The sequence below is a fragment of the Dasypus novemcinctus genome, chromosome 7 (genome assembly GCF_030445035.2).
Source record: "Dasypus novemcinctus isolate mDasNov1 chromosome 7, mDasNov1.1.hap2, whole genome shotgun sequence".
Lineage (NCBI taxonomy): Eukaryota > Metazoa > Chordata > Mammalia > Cingulata > Dasypodidae > Dasypus > Dasypus novemcinctus.
The window spans coordinates 138,232,953-138,255,869 of NC_080679.1; the positions used below are offsets into that span (position 1 = coordinate 138,232,953).

The window sequence follows — 22,917 nt, forward strand, 5'->3', positions numbered from 1 at the left end:
AAAATACAATGAAAACTATTTTTTAAAAATTTTTGTATGTTTTTCCTTTCATCACTGTAATATATATCGTCCTGCATGTACAGTGATCTTATTTTCTTCCATTCCTCCAGTGTCTCTCTTTTTTTATTTTGTCTTCAAAGAAGTTTTAGGTCACAGTAAAGTCACATACAGAATACAGGTGTATTAGCGAAAGGGGTGCTGATTCAAAATACCGGAAATCTGCTGGGAATTATAGCGGGTCTTTATTTGGGGTAGGCGCTTACATATACCAGACTATAAAGCAGAAATTACTTCCCTCACTAAAGCTTATTGGAGGAAGATGTCTCACAACGTCTGTGAGGGTTTTGGATTCAGGGTTTCCTATGTTCCTGGGGCTTGCTTTTTTCTGGGTTCAAGGTTCCCTCCTGGTGCTGGCTTCCCTTTCCTCTGGGTGCTGACTTTCCACGTCTTCAGCATCAAACTCTAACATCAGAAATCCCAAACTGTTCTTCACCATGCCTTTTATCTGTGAGCCCCCACCCACCAAGGGGTGGGGACTCAATGCCCTAAACATAATTCAATCATGCCCATGTACAGATCAGATTCCAAGCATAATCCAATATTTCTTTTTGGAATCCATCAATTATATCAAACTACTACAACAGGGGACTCCCATATAACCATCATCTTTCCCCCTTTACCCCTTCCCATATTAATAACTTTTTTATATGTGGATGGTACATTTTTTACACCTGATGTACCAATATTGAAATGTAGCTACTAAGGGTGGTACATGGTTTACATTATGGTTTTACATTTTGGACCATACACTTTATAAATATTTGATGAAATTAAACATGGCCTGTATCGATCATTGCAATATCATGTAGAACACTTCCATTGCTCCCCAAACGCCACCTGTTTCTTCTCTTCTTCCTTCCCCCTCCCCTTGGGGCCCATGGTGAACACCAGGCTTTACTTCTTGAAGGACAAGATTCAGTTACTTGCAATAACACTGAGGGCTTGACACACTGGTCTGTCCTTCCCTATAAGGCACCACCCATACTCTCAAGGGACTCCCACCCATCTGTTTGAAAACATAGCAGGCCTCCCCGCGATGGGAATCCAACAACATCCTGTGGATCTTTACCCATTGATAGAACACACTATGGCAAAATGATCTCCTGAACACTCCCAAAAAGCCTGCCCCAGGTATGCCTTGCCCCAAATGCCCTTCCATCCAACACACTAAATTAGCAACTCTTCCTTGTAAAATTGACAAAAGAGCTTTCCCAACATTGTACTTTTAATCACATCCCTGCCAGTCCCCAGTGTTTACCTGCTACCTTCTTCAGCCATCCCCCAGTTCCAAGGACTGTCTACCTCTCCCTCCCCATCCTACCCACTGTCAGATCTGCACCAAACCCAATAGTATCACTACACCCCTGCCATGTCGTTTCACTGCACAGCTACACATTTCCACCTCATCAGAGATTTCATCCATATAGGTTTTGGCTGACAATCTTCTTATCCATTTCTATTTCCTGTACACCTATCTTCCAGATGCTTGCTCTGTGAGTCAGCTCAAATTGCTTAATTTATATCAGTAAAGTCATGAAATATTTGTCCTTCAAACCCTGACTTGCTTCACACAACATAAGATCCTCAAGATTCACCCATGTTGTATTATCCGTTGTGTTAGTGCTATATTCTTTCTTCCAGCTGAGCAATATTCCAATGTATGTATGTTCCACATTGTTATTATCCATTTATCTCTTGATGGGCATTTGGGTTGATTTCAACTTTTGGCAATAGTAAATAATGCCACAATGAACATTGGTGTTATGTATCCGATGTGTCCTTGCTTTCAATTCTTCTGGGTATGTATTCAGCAGTGGATTTGCTGTATCATGTGGCAGACCTCTAGTTAGTTTTTTGAGAAACTGTTGAATTATCATCCAAATGACTGCACCATTCTACATTCCCACCAGTAGTGGATGAGGGTTCCGATTCCCCCACATCCTCCCCAATACTTGTAGTCTTCTGTTTTTTTATATGGTTGCAAGTTTCATGGGTGTAAGATGACATATTGTTGTAGTTTTGATGTTCATTTCCCTAATAACTAGTGATGTTGAGCATCTTTTCATGTGCTTTCCAGTCATTTGTATTTGTTTTTTGGAGAAATATCTATCCAAAGCACTTGCCCATTTTTGGAGTGGGTTTTTTGCCTTTTCATTTTCAAAGTGTAGGATTTCTTGATCTATGCTGGATATTATGCTCCTATCAGATAGATGGTTTCTGAATTTTATTCTCCCAAAAGTAGGTTGCCTTTTCATTTTCTTGACAAACTCCTTTGAAGTGCAAAATTTTAGTTTTGAAGAGGGCCCATTTATCTATTTTTTCTTCCTTGCTTGTACTTTGGGTGTGAAGGTCATAAAACCATTTCCTAATACAAGCTCCTTTAGAGGCTTCCCTACATTATCTTCCAAGGTCTTTATGGTGCTGGCTTTTATATTTGGATCTTTGATTGATCTTGTCTTAATTTTTGTATAATATGTGAGATGGTGTTCCAGTCTCATTCTTCTGAATATGGAAACCCAGTTCTCCAAGTACCATTTGTGGAAGAGGCTATTCTCTCCCAGTTGAGTGGGCTTGGTGACCTTGTTAAAGATCAGATGGGTGTATGTGAAAGGTTTTATATTAGAACTCTCAATTTGGTTACATTGATCAGTGCGTCTTTGTGCCAATACCATGCAGTTTTGGCCACTGTAGATTCATAGTATACTTTAAAGCGAGGTAGGGTGAGAATTCGGATTTCAGTTCTCTTTTCCATACGTTGCTGGTTATTCAGGGCCTCTTGCACTTTGAAATAAATTTTTGTAGTTTTTCCAATTCAGCAAAAAAAATGCTGTGGTGATGTTTATTGGGATTGTGGTAATTCTGTAGATCAGTGTGGGTAGGATAGACATCTTAATGATGTTTACTCTTCCTATCCATGAACAGGGAATATTCTTCAATTAATTTAAGCATACTTTGATTTCCTTTACAGTGTTGTGTAGTTTTCTGCATAAAAGTCATTTACATCTTTAGTTAAATTTATTCCTGGGTGTTTGATTTTTTTAGTTGCTATTTTAAATGGTATTTTTTTCTTGATTTTCTCCTCAGATTGCTCATTTTGGTGTGCAGAAATGTTACTGAGTTTTGCACATTAATCTTCTAACCTGTGGCATTACTGAACTCATTTATAAGCTCTAGAGGCTTTGTTGTCAATTTCTCAGGGCCTTCTCTATATATAGGATCATGTCATCTGAAAATAGTGAAATTTTTACTTCTTCTTTTCTAATTTGGATGCCTTTTATAGGTTTTTCTTCCCCAAGTGCTTGAACAGGTACTTGTGAAACAGTGTTAAATAGGAACAGTGATAGTGGGGGTCCTAGTCTTGTTCCTTATCTTAGAGGAAAAACTTTTAGAATTTCAGCATTTTATATTAGGATAGTTTTGGGTTTTTCATATATACCCTTTATCATGTTGAGATAGTTTCTTTCTATTTCTATCCTTTATAGAGTTTTTATCAGGAAAGGGTGCTATATCTTGTCAAATGCTTTTTCTGCATCTGTAGAGATGATGATGTGATTTTTTTCTTTTTGATCTGTTTATATGGTGTAAAACATTGGTTGATTTTCTTATGTTGAGCCATCCTTGCATTCCATGGATGAAGCTCATGTGGTTATGGGGTCTAATTCATTTGATGTGTTGTTGAATATGATTAGCATGTATTTTGTTAAGGAATTTAGCATGTAGGTTCATTACAGAGATTGGTGTGTGGTTTTCCTTTCTTGTGGCATCTTTGTTTGGCTTTGGTATTCGGGTGATGTTGGCATCACTGAATAAGTTAGGCAATATTCCTTTTGCTTCTATTTTTTCGAAGCAGGATTAGTGTTCTTTCCAGCATGTTTGGTAGAATCTACCTATGAAGCCATCTATTTCTGGGCTCTTCTTAATTGGTAAGTGTTTGATGACTGATGCTATCTCATTGCTTGTGATTTGTCCGTTGAGTTCATCAATTTCTTTATTTATCAATGTAGGCTGCTTGTGTGTTTCTAAGAATTTGTCCATTTCCTCAATTATCCATCTTTTTGACATACAATTTTTCAAATTTTCCTCATATGGTACTCTCTGTCTGTGGGATCAGTGTTGATATTCCCTTCCTTATTTCTTGTTTTGCATATTTGCATCTTCCTTTTTATTTTTCCTGGTCTATTTAAGGGCTTGGTCTTCTTGAAGAACCAGATTTTGTTTTGTTTTGTTTTTTTCTACTGCTTTTTAAATTTTGATTTTATTTAGAGCTGTTCTAATCTTTGTTATTTCTTTCTTTATATTTCCTTTGGAGTTAGTTTGTTGTTCTTTTCCTAATTCCTTCTGGTGTTCAGGTAGGTCTTTAATTTTAGCCCTTTCTTCTTTTTTGAAATATGCATTTATGGCTCTGAATTTCCCTCTCAGCACAGCTATTGCTGCATCGCATAGGTTTTGATACGTAGTGTTGTCATTTTCATTCATTCCAAGGTAGTTACTGATTTCTTTTGAGATTCCCTGCCTAATCCACTGTATGTCTAAGAGTGCATTGTTTAACTTCCATATCTTTGTGCCTAATCTGGTTCTCTGGTCCCTACTGATTTCCAGCTTCATTTCATTGTGGTCAGAGAGATTACTTTGTGAAGCACTGTCCTGGTCTGCTGTACCCCATTGCAGGTCAGCAAGGCAGCCTTGACTCCCTCTCGGTTGTTACAGTGAGAGCTAAGTTTTATCTGCCTAGCTCATTGGCCATGTTCATATCATCCTCTTGTTCTTCTTTTTAAATTTTTTTTTTGGTCTATTCATGCCCTCTTACCCTTCCAAGTTAGCTAGATGTTCTAGCACAATATTGAATAGCAGTGGTGACAAGGAGCATTCTTGTCTTGCTCCCGATCTCAGCAGGGAATGTCTCAGTATTTCACTGTTCAGTACAGTGCTGGTTTTGAGGTTCTCATGTTGGAACTTTACCATATTGAGAAAGGTTCCTTCTATTCCTATGTTTTGAAGATTTTTTTTAATCAAGAAAGGGTGCTGTTCTATGTCAAATGCTTTTTTACAGCAATCAGGAGGGTCATATGAATTTTCTTCCTCAAATTGTTTTGTGGTATATAAAGGGAATTTATTTTCTTGTGTTAAAACGCCCTTTAATCCCTGGAATAAAACTCACTTGATTGTGGTGTATAATTCTTTTTTTCTTTCTTTTTTTTTTTTTTACTTTTTTTATTGAAGTTCATCATTCATACATGAACATCCATATACAAAAAGTGTATAGTATAAGTTGTGAACTACAAAAAATATGCATATCATCATACAGGGCTCCCATACATTACCAACGCCTCGCATTTTTGTAAAAGAATCATTACAAACTATGAAAGAGCATCATCAAAATATTGCTAGTAACTATAGCCTATATCTTACATTTGGTGTATTTTCCTCCAACCTATCTGGTAAATTGCAACCTGTATTAGCATTATATACTTGTCATAGATCATGAGAGAATGTTCTTCTATGTGTTCTGTTACCCACAGTCCACCTTCCACCATAGGATTCATTGTGAGTTATAGTCTCATGCATTGTACAATGTTGTTTGTTTGTTTTCATTATTATCTTTTTTAAAGAAACATAGATTACACAACATGTTACATTAATAAATATGAGGTTCCCATTTACCCCAGTCACCACACCCCCCTCCCACTCCTCCCACATCAAAAACCTCTTTCATCAGTGTGGCACATTCATTGCATTAGATGAATACATTTTGTAGCACTGCTACACAGCATGAATTATAGTTTACATTGTAGAGTACACTCTCCCAGTCCATTCAGTGCATTTTGGCAGGATATTTAATGTCCTGCATGCCCTTGCAATATCATTCAGGACAACTTCAAGTTCGAAATATACCCCCATATCACTCCTTTTCTGCCCTCTCCCTTCCCTCAGCAACTCCCATGGCCACTGTCTCCACATCAGTGATACAGTTTCTTCCATAGCTAGGGTCACAACAATTGTATACTAGATTACCGGTAAGTCCACTGTAATCCATAATTTATTCCTCCATCCTGAAGTTCCTGGGATGGTGGTGTCCACTCCACCTCAAAATCGAGAAGTGTTTCAATCCCACATGACTGGTAGATGGGATTCTCCCACTTGCCATTGTAGACTCGTTTCCATGGTGTGGTGGTTGACCATCCTTACCTCCCTGTCAGCTGACTGGTATAAGTCCAACAAACTGGAGAGTAGGTGTTGAAACTCTGCTGAAGCTCAGGTCCCAGCTGACACATGCACAGTCCTGAGATTCAGGTCTCCTGAGCATACACTAACCCCAGCACGATCCTCAGGTTCAGGAAAAGTGACATAAGAGGCATGCACAGAGAAGTCACATCTGAGTCCAACTCCATCACACTCAGGATTGTAAGTTCCACAGTAGGGCCCACTGACAAGGCACTGAAGTCCCAAGTCATCTGTCATGACTGCAGGTCCTGGGTGTCCTCCTAATTGGGCCCTTTTTAAAATTGGGTTGCTTTTCCTTACATTGATGAATTGTATGATCTCTTTATATGACATGGATATCAAACCCTTGTTGGATATGGGATTTTCAATATTTTTCAATATTTTCTCCCATTGAGTAGGCTGCCTGTGTATAACTTTTTTTGTGTGTGTATAATTTTTAATGTGCTTTTGGATTCTGTTTGGAAGTATTTTTGGAACTTTGCTACATATATATTCATTATAAGTATTGGTCTGTAATTTTATTTTTTGTAACATCTTTATCTGGTTCTGATATTAGCGTGACGTTGGCTTCATAGAATGTGTTCTTGTTCTCTCCTGTTTGATTTTTTGGAACATCTTGAGGAAGACTGGTATTAGATCATCTTTGAATGATTGCTTGTTCTATCACAATGCCTCTTTGAGTTTTGGTTCACCTCATTCTGAGGCTTTTAAATTGCCAACATTATGTAACCAAAACCAGGCCAGGGATACACTAATGGGGTACAGATTTTTTTCCCCCGGGTTTTGGGAAAAAAAGTGACCTAAAAGCAGTTTTTCTCATTGCTGTTATCCAACTCGCTAGCAGATGGCGTTCACTGGCAAACACTTCCAAGGAAGTGCCACAATCCCGAGCCTACCCTTGCTTCTGGTCTGACTCTGCTAGTCAGATTCACAGAAGAGAAACCACTCTGTCATGTGCCACATCCTCCCTCTTCCCTCTCAGTCAGCTGCACTTAGCCATGGGTTTTATCAGGCTTCATGCCTTGAAAATGGGAACTGGGAGCCCTTTCCTCCTGCCAGGGGTGTTTAGAACCTCACAGTTGACATTTCAGGCTCTTTGGCTCTCTGTCCCTTGCCCTCCTGGGCCTTGGGCAGTACTGTCCGGGTTAGTTATCCCCCAACACAAGTCCCTCTGACATCTCCTTGCACTTCTCCATTGCTTTTGTGAGCGTTGAGCCCTGTTTGTGTACTCTGATGCCATCTTCCCCATAGTCTGTAACCTTTGCTCTTTGATGCATCCCATAGGTTGTGATATGGTGTGTTATTTTTTAGATCAGATTAAGGTATTTAGCAATTTCCCTGTAATGTCTTCAGTGACCCATGGGTTATTCCAATGGTCATTAACTAGCTTCCAAATATCGGGAGGTTTTCCGGACCCCTTTCAATTGTTGATTCTAATTTCATTCCATTGCAATTGGAGAAAATACTTTGCATAATTTTAAAGTTATACAGACTTTGCTTTGTTGTTTTTTCCATTTGAACAGCAGAGTTTCTATTCTGGAGAACATTTCCTGTGAACTTGAAAAGAGTGTGTATACTGCTGCCAATGGATGGAATGTTTTGTTCACATCAATTAGGTAGAGTTGGTTGATAATGTTGCACAAATCTTCTATACCTTGCTGAATTCATGTCTAGTAGTTCTATCAATTATTGGGAGTGGGTATGGAAAACTTAGACTATGACTGTTCAATGATCTCTTTCTCCTTTCAAATCTCTCAGGTTATTTCTTCAGGCATTTGAAGTGTCCGTTGTTAGGCATGAACATATTTTATAATTGTCATGTCTTTAAGATATAATAACATTTTAATCATTATGAAGTATTTCTCTTTGTCTTTATAACATTTATTGCCTTAAAGCATACTGCCTTAGTTTGCTAAATCTGCCAATGCAAAGTTACCAGGAATGGGTTAGTTTTTACAAAGGGACTTGAAATGTCCAAATCAAGGCACCAGCAGAGATGTTTCCTCAACAAATGTCATCTGCTGGCAGATCCTGGAGTCTTGCCACGTGGCAAGTCAAGATGGCAGCTAATCACTGCCATTCCTGAAGTCTTCTCTCTCAGATGGCATGGTCAAAGTGGAGGCTCTTTTTCTGAGTAGCTCTTCTTTCAGTTCTCAGTTTAAATAAGACCCAACAAACGGGTCGAGACCCAACCTGGGTCATGCTGCACTGATGTAGCTCAATCAAATGGCCCCACACTCATGGGAATGGATGAGTTCAAGAACATAACCTTTCCTAGCCTTCACAATATTTAAACTTTTCACTTAGTATATTGGAAAGCAAGAGACACTCCACCTCTTTTATGATTGCTGTCACATGATAATCCTTTTTCATCCTTTTACTTTCCACCTTTTTCTTCCTTTGAATCTAAGGCATGCCTTTGCAGATTACACTTTTAAGGATCTGGCCACTTTATCAAATGTATCAATCAGACCAATGCCTATTCAAATAGACACAGCTCTCCATTTATTCTGAATATGAATTTTTCTTCCCTGAAAACATTAACTGTGACAAAACTACCATCTGTGGACTTACAGAACATCTTATCCTTCATCTTGATATTCCACACAGCTTTGCTTCTGTTCATGGAACCCGCTTCATGGTTAATGAAATGCAGTACTGGGCATATGCTAATGGAATTCCCTCATCTTCCATTTTCATACTGGAGCAGCTGAATTGACACATCAGTGGAATGACCTTTGGAAGATTCAATTATGGGGTTAGCTGGGTGGCCATACCTTGCAGGTCTAGATAAATGTCCTCCCAGAAGCTGTATATACACTCAATTACAGTCTAATATATGGTTCTGCTTCTCCCAAAGCTGTGATTTGTGAGTCCAGAAATCAAGGGATGGCAATAGAGAAAACTCACTAGTGATCCTCTACCAAGTGTTTTGCTTCTTATCACCAAAATTTATGCTTTTCCTCCAGAAAAGAGAAAAAATGATTTCATTGAACTGGAAGTCAAAATTGCTGTGGACCACTTTGGTTTCCTCATGCCTCTGAATCAACAAGCAAAGACAGGATTGAATGTACTAGCTGAGGTTATTGATCCTGATTACCTGGGGAAATTAGACTGCTACTTCAAAATGCAAGTAAGGAAGAGAATTCCAGAATACAGGAAAGTCCTTAGGGTATCTACTTGTATTTCCATTTCCTGTGATTAAAGTCAAAGGAGAACTCTAATAATCAATTTTCACAGGACTACTAATAGCCCATATCATCTATTAAAATGGTATGGGTTACTGCACTAGGGAAAGAACCATAACCAGCTACTTTGTTTGTTGAGGGGAAATGATTATGCATGTGTAATAGAAGTAGATGGTTGCAATTACCAGTTATGATCATGTGACCATTTGCCACAATGAGGACTATAATTGCTATTAATATTTATTTTGTTAGAAGCATTTTTGCATATGAATATGTGTATAAAGCAAACGTCTTTCTTTTCATCCCTCTCCTAACCCCGTATAAGATTAGTTGTATTAACTTTGCATCATAGTATTTATGTTACAGGATAGCAAGGGTAAGAGTGAATATTGGTTACCCAAGTGCTTGCATCCTATTTTGAGGAAACATTAGTGAACTTTCAGTAGTACACAGGATAGTTGTATCATGTCAGATGGAAATGTGATTTTGTTATTGTCTTTATTTGGAGATAAAGTATAGTTTATCTGAGATGTCAGTGGGTGTCCAATTGGCAATGGATAGACCGTTATGATTAGTTTTATGTGTCAACATGTCTAATTTGTGTGTTCAGTTGTTTGTCAAAAGCTGTCCTAGTTGTCCCTACAAAGTTACTTCATAGATGGGATTAGTGACTAAAATGATTTGACTCTAAGCAAAGAAAGTTACAATGAACAACGTGATTTGGACTAATGCAAACAGTGAGAGGTCTCAGAAGGGAGAAGTGGGTATTCCATGTATCATAAGGAGTACTTCCACAAGACTACACCTTCCACTACCTCCTCTAGTTCCAGCATAAGGAATACAGACAGAAGATTTCAACTACCCTTATACTGGAATTTCCAAGCTTTTCACCTTCCTTCAATCAAAGGAATCAATTCCTTAAAAGGAATCTCTTCCTGTATATATATTTCTGTGTCACTGGTGACCCCTGATTGATCCTGATTCTCTATAGAGCTTCCAAAGAAGAGAATGGGACTGTGGAACTCTCTTTATTTTTCCATTTTTAAAACAATTTATTGAAGTATATCATTCCTACATGAACATACATAAACAATAAGTGTATAGTAAATTTGTGGACTTAAAAAACAAATATGCATAACATGACACAGGACTCCCATAGGTCATGTATCACAAACACATTGCCTTGATGTGAAATGTAATAAATTTTGTAAGAGTGTGGTCTAAGTAAAATTATACTAAGTATAATTTAAGTATAATTATAGTAAGTATAATTTGGAAGATTTTCAGTGGTATAATATCTGAAGGAAGAGAAGATATTTGAAGAGGGTTGAACTAGTTTTGGGAAGAGATCCAAGTTGTGGTCACATATTTGAAAAATACTGCAATTTTAGTTTCCCAGCTACTAAGAAAATATCATTCAATGGAATGGCTTCAGCAATGGAAACTTACTGGATCATGGATCTCAGGCTAGAAGTCAAAAATTGAGATGTTAGCAAGGTGATGCTCTCCCTTAAAGACTTTTGCCTTCTGAGGCAGGCTGCCAGGGACCCGTGGTCCTTGGCTTATCTGTCACATGACAATGCAAAGCACATCACCTTCCCTTTTGTTTTCTGAGTTCAACTGACTTGCAGCTTCTGGCTGTTGACCATGGCTACTTCTTCTGTGTCCATTTTCCTTTGCTTTTAAGGAATTCAGCTATTTTGGAATAAGTCCCACCCACATTCACTTTGTATTCCATTTGGGCATATCTTTATTCATACCATCTTCAAATATCTTAATTACAAAAGGGTCCACACCATGGGACCAGGGGTTTGGACCTGAAGTTGCCATTTGTAGGGCACATGATTCAGTCCCCAATACCTTCCTTGAGAAGGAAGTGTCCACCCCATATGGACAAGAATTCTATGGGAACCTGTGATAAGCAGAATTTTAGGATATCCCCAGGACTTCCCACCCTCTCGTGTCTAGTGTGTGCATAAGTCCAAGCTCTCTGGATGAGATGAACTTCACTCCCTTGAATATGCAGTAGATCAGGACAAGAACCAGAGACTCAAGGCTCCTGAAGGAATTGCTACACCCCTATGCAGTCAGCTTGTAGCTTTATATCTGCTCCATAATGACATGCATAATGCAAGCTCTCTTTGGTAGAATGCAACCTGCTATAAAATCTGCCCGTTCTGAACTTGTGGTAGTTTGATCAGTAGGACAGAGAATCTTGTGGAGGTATTTTCCTGGGATCCTATGACCATCAATACCTACCTGTGTTCTGAGATGGTTCAGCTAATCATGGAGATATGAAGAGATGTAAAGAGGACACTTGTGTCATTGCCAATGACTTTGCCTATCCTTTTGTAATTGCCAGAGGCTTTGCAGCTTTTGTCAGCCTTCATGGTGAAGAGGCTGTGAAAGGGATATTGTAACACCGATTGTAAGCTGACTCCACCACAAAAGAGTTATACTCAAAAAGCCAGTGGCAGGGACCTTGAATGTTTCCTTTAACAGGTTTATTCTCTTACCAGAGCTGCCCCAGGCCCACCAATCCCCAATGCACAGCAAGTCGTCAGAGTGACCAACACCATGGCTTTCCTTGAAAACTGATGGGGCATTCTGACCTCAAGATCCACCTTCAGAGTCCTGAATACTAACAAATAAAAAAATGTAAAACTTTTATTTTCAATTTACTGGGTGCATTATACGCTTCAGCCTTCCTTCCTAAGTATGTGATAAAGTACATATATAACATGAAGTATATTATATATATAATATTATATATAATATAATATTATATATATAATATATTCCTTAAAAAGTATGCTGAATATTTTGAAACAATTCTCGCTTTGTATTATTTAACCATTTGGATGGGCCACATTGGTGTTATGTGGTTAGTTTGTATTTCCTTTTGACTTAAAATATAGCTCTCCTGTTTAATGTAGAGCATTGGTGGTCAGCTGTGTTTTCCTTGCTCTTTTCCCAAAACACACATGTCAATCCCATCTATACCATTGATTGATAGTTGTAGTGATTCATTTAGAAATTGAGGAAATGCACAATTGCTGGGTATTTGACTCCTCCTCTTTTCCCAAAACACACATGTCAATCCCATCTATACCATTGATTGATAGCTGTAGTGATTCATTTAGAAATTGAGGAAATGCACAATTGCTGGGTATTTGACAATTGCTGGGTATTTGACTCCTCCTCTTTGGAGAATATGCTCTCTATGTCTTCCCACCTCCTGAGAATTATTGATGTGAAATACTAAAACATAGCTGAGGGAACAGTATTTTAGTCTGCTAAGCTACCACAATGCAACATACCAGAAATGGACTAGATCTTACAATGAAAATTTATTATCTTACAAGCTTAGAGATTTGAGACTGAGAAAAATGTCCAAATCAATGTGCCATCAGCTGAGAAAATGTCCCTAAAGACCAGCTGCCAGTGATCTTGCTTCTTTTGTCACATAGCAAGGCAATGGTGGTATGTGCTGGGCTTTCCTTTTTCTCTGGTTTTAATTGCTTCAGCTTCTTGCTTCTGTCTTTCTCTCTTAGCTTCTTGGTCTTTCTCTTTATTTCTCTCAGTGTATTCACCCCATTTATAAAGGACTCCATTAAGAGGATTAAGAAACAGCCTGGGCCACACCTTAACTGAAGTAACCTGATCAAAAGGGCCCACCCTCTGTAAGTTCACACCCACAGGAATGGACAGCTTTAAGAACATGATTTTCTGGGGTACATGCAGTCTCAAATGACCACAAACAGTTTGTTAGCTTTAGACTTTTTTCTGATGCTGTGAATGCATTCTCTGTTGGCAATAGATGACTTGGATGTAAAAGAAAAAAATTTTTAAGATTTATTTTATTTATTTCTCTCTCCTTGACCCCCACCCCAAGTGTCTGTTCTCTGTTTTCTGTGTCCATTTGCTGCGTATTCTTCTTTATCTCCCCTTTTGTTGTTGTCAGCGGCACAGGAATCTGTGTTTCTTATTTGTTGTTGTGTCGTCTTGCTGCATCAGCTCTCCATATCTGCGGCACCATTCCTGAGCAGGCTGAACTTTCTTTCGCACTTGGCGGCTCTACTAATGGATACACTCCTTGTGCATGGGGCTCCCCTATGCGGGAGACAACTCTGTGTGGCAAGGCACTCCTTGAGGGCATAAGCACTCTGCATGGACCAGCATGCAGATGTCTAGGAGAAGTGTTAAGTTACTCCTTCCTTCAGCAGAAGGGAAAAGTAAGTGCAAAGTGCATGATATTGGAAAAGAAACTATTAGATCAGTGATATGCTTGTACAACTATCCTGCCTCCTGTTGTTTGCTAATATTTATTCCTTAGTTTAAATTCTGCCTTTTAAAAAAATACTGAATAGCCAAACTCACACTTTTTTGTATGACAGCCTTCAGAATATTTGAACTTGCTCATTTATCTTAAGTTTAAACGTTCTCTACTTCATCACTCTGCATGTGCTCCACAAATATGGTTTCTTTTTTTAAAGATTTTTTGAAGATACATAGATCACACAAAATGTTACATTAAAAAATAGGCTCCCACATACCCCATTCCCCACAACCCCCACTCGTCCCACATTGACAACATCTTTCATTAATGTGGTACACTCCTTGTAGTTGATGAGTACATTTTGGAGCACTGCTACACAGCATGGATTATAGTTTATGTTGTAGTTTACACTCTCTCCCAGTCCATTCATTGGGTTTTGACAGGATATATAATTTCCTGCATCTGTCCCTGCAAAATCATCAAGGACAGCTCCAAGTCCCCAAAATGCCCCAGTATCACACCTCTTTTTCCCTCTCCCTGCCTTCAGCAACTCCCATGGCCACTGTCTCCACATCAATGATATAATTTCCATTGCTAGAGTCACAATAATTCTGTAGTAGAATATAGTAGAATACCTCTCTGTTATGAATTAAGCAAATCAAACTGTCTCAGAGAGTTAGAGACTGGAAGACAGGCTTACAGAAAATAGTTGGTGAGAGAAAGGTTGTGAGTTGACACCCACATGGGGGAAACCTATGATAAATTAGAGGTAAGTAATTGTGCATGAAAGGATACAACAGGGGCATAGGGACACTACCGGGTCTGGCTTTGGATGCTTTAGGTGAGGATGGGTCAGATGGTCCAAGGAATTGGGGGGAGGGTTGGGCGGAGCAGGAGAACAGAAGAGATTGTCAGGTAGTGGTTGAAACTGTAATCATGAGAAACCTCTTTAGAAAATATAATAAGGAAGGGTTACTGGTTTAAGGTGTTTGATGCATCTTCTGGCACAGGGTGCACCTGGGTCAGGCTTCTAGGGAGTGTGCAAGTGCTCATCATGTCATAGTGTGTTATATAAGTGTGTGTAGACCCATACAATGAGTGGGAAGGTGTTATGACCGCATACTGGGGAGACCTGATATTCTCCCACAGAAGGGAGGGTGTCTCTCGAGCATAGGTGGCTCCCAGTGGGGGAGGACAGACCAGTGTGTCAAGCCCTCAGCATTCTTGCAAGTATCTACAAATCTTGTCCTTCAAGAAGTGAAGCTTGGGTGTCAGTGTGGGCCCTGAGGGCAGGGGGAGTGAAGAATAGAGTAATTGGGAGAGGGGATCACTTGGGGGCAAGGGAAGTGTTCTGCATGATCCTGAAATGATGGATACAGGCCATGTTAGATATCACCAAAAATTTATAAAGGGTTTATAGCCTAAAATGTAAACCATAATGTAAACCATAATGGAACCATGGCTGGTACCTATCTTTCAACATATGTAATTGGATTCTTAAAAAAAGGAGCACACTATTGATGTATGCAATAGTTTGGATGTAACTTAAGGACTTTATCCTGAGTGAAAAAAAATTGAGTTCTATACCTGTATATTTACATACAACTCTGGAGTGAACAATTGCAAGCGTTGTTTACTATGAAATATAAACCCTGGGGAGGACATTGATAGTGTACAGTGAGGTGGCTGTGGACAGTGGAATGTGTGTGTGTGAAGATGTGTGGTTGGGTTGTGTGTGAATTTGTAAACGTCAAGCAGACATGAGGGCAGCAAGTTGGACTTCTCCTCCAAAGGCTTCCTCCATTGCTGGCCATCTTGGGAGAATATTCAACACTTCAAGTCACAAACTCTGCCCTTCAGTATGTTCCCAAAGAAGAGATAGAAACCAGGAGAAGAAGTAACAATTCAGTGGAATGAAAGCCTAGTACGTGCCAACTCTTCTGGTGGGCTTTGGCACATGGTTGTCAGATGGTGGTCAATGAGGAAGTTCAGGCAGGATGGCCCTTCAGGCAGTTCTCACTCTGCAGGCTCAGGGACACATTTTAGGGATTGGGCATGGAACAGTGTTTGGACAACACCAGAATTTCCCACCTGCTGTCAACTGTTCAACCAAAACAAGATGGGAGATGGAGATGACACCCAGGTATGTAAAAACATGAGAGCAAAGCCAAAAAGCCCTGGACTAAATGTGATGATGAATTCTGTCCCTGACTGAGAAGAGAGACCACAGGAGAGTTGAACTAGTTTCTTACAAGCAGGATTCATTTACTAGTTCAAACATCCTGAGCTGAACTATGTTACATCCATTTTCCAATAAAGAACTTGGAGTGGAAAGGACTTGGTGACTTTCCCAAAGTCATACAGCAGTGAATGGTGGAGCAAGGGCTCTTTTGTTCCCTCAATATATTATCAGTTAATGACTGATGTGGTCACTGATTTAAACACCAGGAAGAAGAAGTATGGGAACACATGATGAGGATGCTCTACCCAAGTGGAGCCTGCATGACATGGCGCTTAGGAATCTTTTAGACATTTGCTGCTTGGTGCCCAGCCCTTATACTGCCTCTGTGACATACAGCCTATGAGTCCCACATCACTTTGGTGAGGTCAGCTTGGAACAGAGAGAGGGCATCAGCTGGGGAAAGCATGGCCAAGTATAAAATTCCATTACAGAAAGGACAGTAAAGAGGGCAGACAGCCCCTGGATACTGCTCTCTTTGGAAAAAGAAGTAGAGGTGAAGGAGAAATTGTGGGCAGAGTTGTGGGTAATATGTGAAGATGACAAGAGGAGAGGGTCCTGAAATGTGACTGTTTCTATCCCAAGCTCTTTGCCAGCAGCAAGAATGGGTGCCAGGAACCCTTGGCAAAAGGGCAGCCTTATCACCATTTTGCCTATGTGATGGGACACCACCCTGCAATGCAACCCCAGCTGTGTGCTGAGCTGTCCCAGAGGACACACCCTGGGAGTCATGGATTGCCTGAAACCACAAAGTCAATGGGGGGAGGAATCAGAACTAGAACTTAGAGAAGGCAGCACTGGCCAAGAACAAGGGTGTGTGTCAGGGAATCTCAGAGTCTGTCAGGGCTGACAGGATGAGTCGAGAGACTGGACCATGGACACCTCAATTTGAGAGGTTAATTAGAGATTGGAGGGTGACAAAAAAACTTTCAGTACAGAGAGGTGTGCACCGTATCTCCTTGATCTCAGGTTTATTTTCCTGATTGTATCCTCATAGGACACTTACCGCTTAATTCAGGTCCAGAACATGTCCACCCAGTGCTCAACTAAACTCTCCACACCCCCCAGAATCAAATCCTAGCCACTAAATCCCACATCCCCAGGCTGTCTAACTGCTCTAACCATGGGCCTGGACAAGAGCCAAGGTAGGGGGGTGATTGAGTGCCTCAGCCCTTCTCCACCTTCCTCCCAGCTTAAATATACCCTGGACATGCAGGGCAGCCCAAGGCATGCTAAACAAATCAAACCATTTATTTTTCTGTTTCTTTTTTTACAATGAAGTTGGTTTGACTTTCATTGGAAAGAAACAATTTTAGACATGACTGTAATTTTCTGTGTTCCATATAAAAATTTCAGTCATTATTTGGGGAGGAGAGGGAGCAGTGCTTGTGGAGTGATCCTTGGAAGAGCCCAAAGGTTCCTGATGTCAGTCCTCTTGGCCACAAAATGAATCTCTCCCCAGCTACTTGGACAAGACTCATTCTTGCACCAAAATACACAAAGCGACTTCATATCCTCTGTCCCTATATCATATTGCATACAAATACATTTTGAGGGACTTGTGAATCTTCTTTTACCCCACATTCTTTTTCTGTCCTTATTAGCATTAAGAAATAGGCCAACTCAAATAACACATTCAGTAATCCTGAGTCTTAATGTGCTCTCTCCTCCATAGAGGTGGATATACACAGATTCATGCCCCTGGGAAGCAGACTTGGGGATGTCTACTCAAACCAACCACACAACACATGGCCTGCATGTGCTGAGGACCATGGAAGCGCCAATGTCTACATCCTTTAGGTAAGGAAAGCACAAGAATGCTTGGGGAAGGTGTTGACTTACATATCAATTATAGAAAATTAGCTGATATTCCAGAAACTGAAAAGGTAGAAGAGCAACTTTCCATGAGGAAAGTATTAGGAGATACAGATAATATGCTGATGACCATCCACTGATGACCACCTACAATGGAGCCAGGGCTTGTGAGAAGGCATAAGGAAAGACCAATGGGGACTTGTCACTAAACAGGAAGACCATGAAATTTCTCTTTTCCCAGGAGCAGGCTCAAAGAATATAGACTGAAGCGGGAGGGCAGAACTAGGTCAGTCACCTGTGGATCCACCAAGACTGCAGCCATCCATTTTCCTCCACCTTCAACATCCTGCCATCCCTGAAACAGCAATGTTGGACATATACAATAATGCAGAACTGAGAGCATTTTAAATAAAAACTAACTTTATATAAAATTTCTATAAAACTCCCAAAACTCCCACTCCTCCCCTACCAAGGGTATCATAGTCATATTGGAAAGTCTTTGAAGGCCCTCACTGTCCTCCCCATAGTCTCTAGAAATGCCAAGGAATAACAGTAGGACCAGGAAGCAGCATGTAGAGTCATTTGGTTAAAGCAAGAGGAAATCTACGGTGGGGGTCCACAATGGAAGGTCTGTTATGTGGAGAGTTTGGCCCCCTGCTCCCTACTCTCCACATTGGGGCTTCTTCTTTCTAGGATCCAAAAGTTGGTCACACCTTTTTTGTGAGTGAGAGGATTGACTGGCACCCAGCACCAACATTTGCCTCTGAGAAGCCCCAAAGTCAGCTATGAGGTGGGATTTTCTTCCAACAGAAGATGGACCTTCAACTAAAGCTGTGTCTGGAGACTTGATATCAGGATAAGGAGTTTGATTGTGACCTCTTTTCAGAGATGATATAGACAGGGATAATCCACGTGCTCTCTTGATTCCAGAGGTGTGATGGCCTGAGTGAGTGAGGGGACTCTTGACAAGTCCCGATGGCAGCAGTTGATATGGCGGTTTCAAGAGGAATGCAAGGCTGGGGAGCGCCTCATCCTCCTCTTCATTTGACCCATCTGCGGGCTTGGATTTGGTACTTCTAGGAAAGGTTTCTTGCAGACCACCTCATCTCTGCTTCCGAATCTAAGGGAAGAGTGTCTTTGGTGTTGGTGATGATAAGACTTTTGTTTCTTTATGATTTGTGGATCATCTTGACTCCTTGAAGAGACAGCAATGTCCTTAGGGAGGTCCAGGCTGTTGTCTGCTCTGCCATCCCAATGTAGGGAATCAGTACTGACTTGAATCCCCGGAAGTTGGACATGATCAGCTTTACTCTCTGCACCATTGCTGGACGTGCATGTGGAAGGAACTGTGTCCAATTCAGGTATATCATACTTTGGAGGTGCTTCCATACCCTCTACATCTTTCAAGGACAGCAGATGCTTCTCAACCAGCTGTTGTCAAGGAAATAGACAATTAATGACTGCAGATGTTTCTCACATGAGGTGGCTGAGTGTGTGGTGAAGATGACTGCACTCGAGCAGAAGGCAGGTAGGTTTTGTAGACATATATTATAGCTTATTCTGCCCATCTTCCTATGCATTGTTCCCAAACTTTCAGTCCTAACCACACCCAGCCTGTACCTCTCCATAATTTCCTCCCTACTGGTTGTCCATTTGCCTGCACACCTTCTGCTATTTTTCTCCAGAAGCCATGCCACCCAAGAAAAGTAGGTTAGACAAGGTCATGTGGATTACATGTTGTGAGCCCCTCCCACCCTCGGTTTACCTGGGTGGGCATGAGTTCTTCCTCTTGCTGCAGCTCCTCTGTTAAGGACAAGAAGTCTACATGTGCTCCTGGGGAAAGGAACTCTGCTAGTAATCGAGGATGAATGACAGCTTCCACCTGGGAACAGTAATAAAAGGGGATTGAGCACACTTGAGAAGGAGCCACCTGTTTGTTTTGGAAGCAGGAGGGAAAGCATTGACACTGCACCTCAATCTGCAATCTGTGGATGTTTGGGATCATGACCTCCACCAGGTACACATAGAGACAATCACACATGCACACACACACAAAGACTCAAAAACACATACATGTACCCACTGCACACTGCTCAGGAGATAAGGAATAGACCCAAGTTTCAACAGACTGGGAGAGAAGCACAGACCTGAACATGCTGACAGTGGTAAAAGTAAGGACTCTGCTAGACACCTCACCTAAAATCCACCCACCTTGGTGTTGAAGTCTTCCTCTGCACACAGCTGGTGGATGTAGTTGAGGAGATCCGGGTCTGCATAGATTCCATCACATTCCTGCTGTCCATGTTCTTCCTCTTCCCATTCTCCATCTTCCCCCTCAGAGGCTGAGTGCAAAGGCCCTACCAGCCCATCCATGAGGTCAATGTACTCTTTTACAGCTTCGGGTAGGATCTCCTTGGGGGCCTTTGTCTTCAGAGCCCGCTGCTGTCTGCGTTCCCTCTGGCTGGAAACCTTGGCTTTAGGCCCTGACTTTTTTGGATTGGACACTAAATTTAGGGACAGAGGTCAAGAAGTAAAAGTGGAATGAATCTCCAGCTTTTACTTTCCAACCATATATCAGTTAGAGTAATATTTGAGGGATAGAAAATGCTTCCACTTGGTTCAGGCTAATCTGAAACTACATGAACATTCATAGGATAAAATTTAAAAGATGAATGGTCTTAGAGAAAGTTTCTCTTCAAGAAAAAGAGGAACTTGTGATATTCAAAGCTATCCCTTCATCCATCCCCTCATCATCAGGAATATTATATAAATATGTCCCTTTTGACAGTGAAGATGGGAGTGCAGTTATGACAGCTGACAAAATTGACCTAGCCCATGACAAAGGGTAACTGAGAAACTAGGTTCTTGATGGGTTTCTCCTTTGGAAATACAGAAGGCAAATCTTGAAAGGAATGTAGCTCATGAGTCCTATTGCCTTCTCTCAGTCCCCTTTGCACCTAGTCTTCTGTTGGAATGTGACGAGCCATACCTGGCTTCTGGCCTTCCATAGTGCCTGGGGGCACCTGTGGATGAAGATTTGGAGGGGCTGGTGGTGGAGGGCACTGGAAACCATTCCTCTCCTCCAACATCTGAATCTGCCTCTCCAATTTCAAACTTCTTGAACCTAGCATGGGAGGAAGGCACAGGCAATGTTGACAAGATGGCCTGGCCCACTGTGATGCCTACAAAAAGAGATCAGCAACAACAATAGGGGAAACTAAGTGTCTTGGGAGGGATATCAGGGTCTTGGATAAGTGCTTTTCCAAGAGGGATTTTACTCCTGGCAGTACAACCACAGTTTGGGGGTACTTCATGAGGTCCCCACATCATCCATTCACCTACAGCAAAATGAATCAATTTGGTACTTGGCAGATTTTCAAAATTGGGTCTACAAGTTGTAATTGCTTGACTATACACTCTTTTAACTAGGATCGAGTGGGCTTCAACAATCTTGATATAGGTTCTTCCATTAAATTTGTCAGTGTGTTACATGAAAGGATCACAAAGGTGGCCATCATCCCCAAGTCAAGGATATCATAGCAAAAACTATGCTGATGAGCTGACAGTAATCACATGCTGGGACCTGGGATGTTAATATTATAAATAAAGGAGGGATCAGTGCCCAGGTCTAAGAATCCTAGAGCCTTGGAGCAGTAAACTGAATGAAGACATGGGGTGAAGAAATGCTTGGAAAGAAAGTAGAAGGAAACATTATGGAGGGGATTCAATTTCCAATGCTGTCCTTTTTATTTTATTTTATTTTTTCATTGCTTTGTGTTTTCATCAAGAGTTTAACATGCAGTTGAATAAATTGTTCACAGGATATCTGAGATCCTGGCTTCCCCTAACCAACCTCATCCAACTCTAACTCATCTGGAATGACAGGGAGCCATTTGGACATTATCTCATGAGGAGATGTGGGCCCAAAGTTCTATGCCAATAGGCTCCAGCCGCCCAGACACCCAGACCGGCAGAAGCATGCCTTGTAAAGCATGTCACCCCTGCAAAGTACCTACAACCTAGAGGCTTAATGCCATCAGGATCTGTAGGAATTACCCTCAACCCCATCCCAAGACCTTCAATTCCATGACATCTGCAGACCCAGTGTCAGAGAAGGGTTGAGCATCCTATGAAAGAAAGGTGAAAAACTGTCCAGTACTAAAGGTGAAAGTGACTGCATAGAGGAGTTGGTCCTTCAATATCCAGGGAATAGTGACCTAGTTGACACCCCCTCTCTAAGTATCCCTTCTATTGACCTGCAACAAAGCAAGACTCCTGCCTGGCTTCATCCTCCCCAATCACATGCAGGCACAAAACCTCGCAAATTAATAAGGATCCTTGGACTCACCTTGCTGCCGTCTCGTAGTAGATCATCCGATCAAAGTTGCTTGTGTGCCGCCACTCCTGCACGGCCCTCTGCAGTCCCTCGTCCAGGGTCATGGTAGGCTTCTGACGGGCCAGTGATCGAAGCACTGGGCTAAAATTCCCCGTGTCAGTAATATTCTACATGCACCTTCTCCTACCCCTTCCTGATATTACCCAGCCAACATCACCTGAACCCCATCCCATCTATCCACCATCTGCCCCTTCATGATCTCCTTTCTATGTGTACCCTGTGATTTTAAGTGCATCTGCCTTGTACAATCCCTGACTGAATAGTGAATATCAATACAAGGATTCATTTCTGAAAGTCCAGCTCAATGAAATGATTGTTTTGGAATCTCTGACTTCCCTCTGTATCTTCAATGGCATTGTGTAGTGAATGAACTGGGAGAGCACTTTACAAGGAGATTCTGGGCCTATTCCCAGGGCTCAAAAGCTAAGTAAACAACTTCCCAGGCGACTATTAGGTGATTAGTGCTTTGGAAAACAGAGCATCAGAATATGAAGAGGAGTTAATATGCAAAGCCAAGGGTTGTTAAAGCTCATGCCCATGGACAGCCATGGGCTGCCTCAAGGTACAGAAGATCATGCTGCTGATTGCATTTGAAAGTTTGCTCCAAGAGTGTTCAAGAATGTAGGAGAATCATTAAGACTCTTAAGCTGGAAATTTGGGGGACTTCCTTGAATTCTTCCCTGGGGCAGGAGATATTTTTGGGATGTCAAAAATTGAA

The 22,917-nt window shown here is 41.0% G+C and overlaps 1 long non-coding RNA gene across 2 annotated transcripts in view; it reads left to right on the forward strand.

Annotated features, from left to right (window-relative positions):
* The window catches only part of LOC131279246 (uncharacterized), a 50,784-nt gene that overhangs the window by 21,032 nt on the left and 6,835 nt on the right, over positions 1-22,917 (forward strand). The window contains exon 2 of one of the 2 annotated variants that reach the window (XR_009186651.2): positions 17,664-17,788. This is a non-coding gene — a long non-coding RNA (uncharacterized lncRNA). Of the gene's footprint in view, positions 1-16,987; positions 17,789-22,917 lie in introns of those variants that run through there. The other variant, XR_009186650.1, reaches the window with a different exon arrangement.